This window comes from Triticum urartu, chromosome 7A (assembly GCF_056163025.1).
Source record: "Triticum urartu cultivar PI428250 chromosome 7A, HENAU_Tu73, whole genome shotgun sequence".
NCBI lineage: Eukaryota > Viridiplantae > Streptophyta > Magnoliopsida > Poales > Poaceae > Triticum > Triticum urartu.
The window spans coordinates 90725084-90728687 of record NC_141879.1 but is presented as its reverse complement, the minus strand read 5'-3'; positions in this window follow the sequence as shown (position 1 = coordinate 90728687).

Genomic DNA, 3604 nt, shown 5'->3' with positions numbered 1-3604 from the left:
GATAAAATCATGAGTTTTTTGCACGACGTGGGCACATGTGCTATAGGGACGATGGTATTTTTTCATAATTTTTGGTGATGGAGAAGTATCCGGAAAATTCCCTCTACGCGGATTGCGCTTCGCATGTCTACGGCTGTGGCCGGCGGGGGCTAGCATGCCGCCAAATCTTGCGTAGGCGGCCTCTCGCAAGTCTGGAAGTGTTGTGGCGGTTGCAAACGCCCGGCACGCGTGTCCGGGGTGTGTCCCCCTCACGGATGGCGCCGCCGCCGGCACCTTGAGGGGGGAACGGACGCGTGGGGTCTACACGGAGGGGATCTTGCTGTGGGTCTGGCCCGGATGTTGCTCCAAAGTGTTCCTATGGGCTGACCTAACACAACCGGGTGGGGAGGTCCACTGGTCAAAGCCCGTCCGTGCAAAGTCAAAGGGCTAGATCCCGTGGTCAAATGCTACAGGGTTAGGCGGGACGGGGGCACTGGGGGTAACAATGCCACCGGAGCGTCGCACCGGGCCCTCATACATGCGGGGTGGTGTGGTGGCATGTCCGAAGAGGCGGGACGCATCTCCGGTGCGTGGCCCCCCCTCATGGACGGCGATGACACGGTAGTAGACGTTCTGCGGTAACGATCCGGCGTCAATATTACTAAATACTCGGAGCGCGATAAAATCATGAGTTTTTTTGCACGACGTGGGCACATGTTCTATAGGGACGATTGTATTTTTTCATAATTTTTGGTGATGGAGAAGTATCCGAAAAATTCCCTCTACGCGGATTGCCCTTCGTGCGTCTACGGCTGTGGCCGGCGGCCTCCGGGGGCTAGCATGCCGCCAAATCTTGCGTAGGCGGCCTCTCGCAACTCTGGAAGTGTTGTGGCGGTTGCAAACGCCCGGCACGCGTGTTCGGGGTGTGCCCCCCCTCACGGACGGCGCCGCCGCCGGCATCTGGAGGGGGGGAACGGACGCGTGGGGTGTACACGGAGGGGATCTTTCTATGGGTCTGGCCCGGATGTTGCTCCAAAGTGTTCCTATGGGCTGACCTAACACAACTGGGTGGGGAGGTCCACTGGTCAAAGCCCATCCGTGCAAAGTCAAAGGACTAGATCCCCTGGTCAAATGCTACAGGGTTAGGCGGGACGTGGGCACTGGGGGGTAGCAATGCCACCGGAGCATCGCACCGGGCCCTCATACATGCGGGGTCGTGTGGTGGCATGTCCGAAGAGGTGGTACGCCTCTCCGGGGCGTGGCCCCCCCTCACGGACGGCGATGACACGGTAGTAGACGTTCTGCGGTAATCATGCGGCGTCAATATTACTAAATACTCGGAGTGCGATAAAATCATGAGTTTTTTGCACGACGTGGGCACATGTGCTATAGGGACGATGGTATTTTTTCATAATTTTTGGTGATGGAGAAGTATCCGGAAAATTCCCTCTACGCGGATTGCGCTTCGCATGTCTACGGCTGTGGCCGGCGGCCTCCGGGGGCTAGCATGCCGCCAAATCTTGCGTAGGCGGCCTCTCGCAAGTCTGGAAGTGTTGTGGCGGTTGCAAACGCCCGGCACGCGTGTCCGGGGTGTGTCCCCCTCACGGATGGCGCCGCCGCCGGCACCTTGAGGGGGGAACGGACGCGTGGGGTCTACACGGAGGGGATCTTGCTGTGGGTCTGGCCCGGATGTTGCTCCAAAGTGTTCCTATGGGCTGACCTAACACAACCGGGTGGGGAGGTCCACTGGTCAAAGCCCGTCCATGCAAAGTCAAAGGGCTAGATCCCGTGGTCAAATGCTACAGGGTTAGGCGGGACGGGGGCACTGGGGGTAACAATGCCACCGGAGCGTCGCACCGGGCCCTCATACATGCGGGGTGGTGTGGTGGCATGTCCGAAGAGGCGGGACGCGTCTCCGGTGCGTGGCCCCCCCTCACGGACGGCGATGACACGGTAGTAGACGTTCTGCGGTAACGATCTGGCGTCAATATTACTAAATACTCGGAGCGCGATAAAATCATGAGTTTTTTTGCACGACGTGGGCACATGTGCTATAGGGACGATGGTATTTTTTCATAATTTTTGGTGATGGAGAAGTATCCGGAAAATTCCCTCTACGCGGATTGCGCTTCGCGTGTCTACGGCTGTGGCCGGCAGCCTCCGGGGGCTAGCATGTCGCCAAATCTTGCGTAGGCAGCCTCTCGCAAGTCTGGAAGTGTTGTGGCGGTTGCAAACGCCCGGCACGCGTGTCCGGGGTGTGTCCCCCTCACGGACGGCGCCGCCGCCGGCACCTTGAGGGGGGAACGGACGCGTGGGGTCTACACGGAGGGGATCTTGCTGTGGGTCTGGCCCGGATGTTGCTCCAAAGTGTTCCTATGGGCTGACCTAACACAACCGGGTGGGGAGGTCCACTGGTCAAAGCCCGTCCGTGCAAAGTCAAAGGGCTAGATCCCGTGGTTAAACGCTACAGGGTTAGGCGGGACGGGGGCACTGGGGGTAACAATGCCACTGGAGCGTCGCACCGGGCCCTCATACATGCGGGGTGGTGTGGTGGCATGTCCGAAGAGGCGGGACGCGTCTCCGGTGCGTGGCCCCCCCTCACGGACGGCGATGACACGGTAGTAGACGTTCTGCGGTAACGATCCGGCGTCAATATTACTAAATACTCGGAGCGCGATAAAATCATGAGTTTTTTTGCACGACGTGGGCACATGTGCTATGGGGATGATGGTATTTTTTCATAATTTTTGGTGATGGAGAAGTATCCGAAAAATTCCCTCTACGCGGATTGCCCTTCGTGCGTCTACGGCTGTGGCCGGCGGCCTCCGGGGGCTAGCATGCCGCCAAATCTTGCGTAGGCGGCCTCACGCAAGTTTGGAAGTGTTGTGGCGGTTGCAAACGCCCAGCACGCGTGTCCGGGGTGTGCCCCCCCCTCACGGACGGCGCCGCCGCCGGCACCTGGAGGGGGGGAACGGACGCGTGGGGTCTACACGGAGGGGATCTTGCTGTGGATCTGGCCGGGATGTTGCTCCAAAGTGTTCCTATGGGCTGACCTAACACAACCGGGTGGGGAGGTCCACTGGTCAAAGCCCATCCTTGCAAAGTCAAAGGACTAGATCCCGTGGTCAAACGCTACAGGGTTAGGCGGGACGTGGGCACTGGCGGGTAGCAATGCCACCGGAGCGTCGCACCGGGCCCTCATACATGCGGGGTGGTGTGGTGGCATGTCCGAAGAGGCGGGACGCGTCTCCGGTACGTGGCCCCCCCTCACGGACGGCAATGACACGGTAGTAGACGTTCTGCGGTCACGATGCGGCGTAAATATTACTAAATACTCGGAGCGCGATAAAATCATGAGTTTTTTTGCACGACGTGGGCACATGTGCTATAGGGACGATGGTATTTTTTCATAATTTTTGGTGATGGAGAAGTATCCGAAAAATTCCCTCTACCCGGATTGCCCTTCGCGCGTCTATGGCTGTGGCCGGCGGCCTCCGGGGGCTAGCATACCGCCAAATCTTGTGTAGGCGGCCTCTCGCAAGTCTGGAAGTGTTGTGGCAGTTGCAAACGCCCGCCACGCGTGTCCGGGGTGTGTCCCCCTCACGGACGGCGCCGCCGCCGGCAC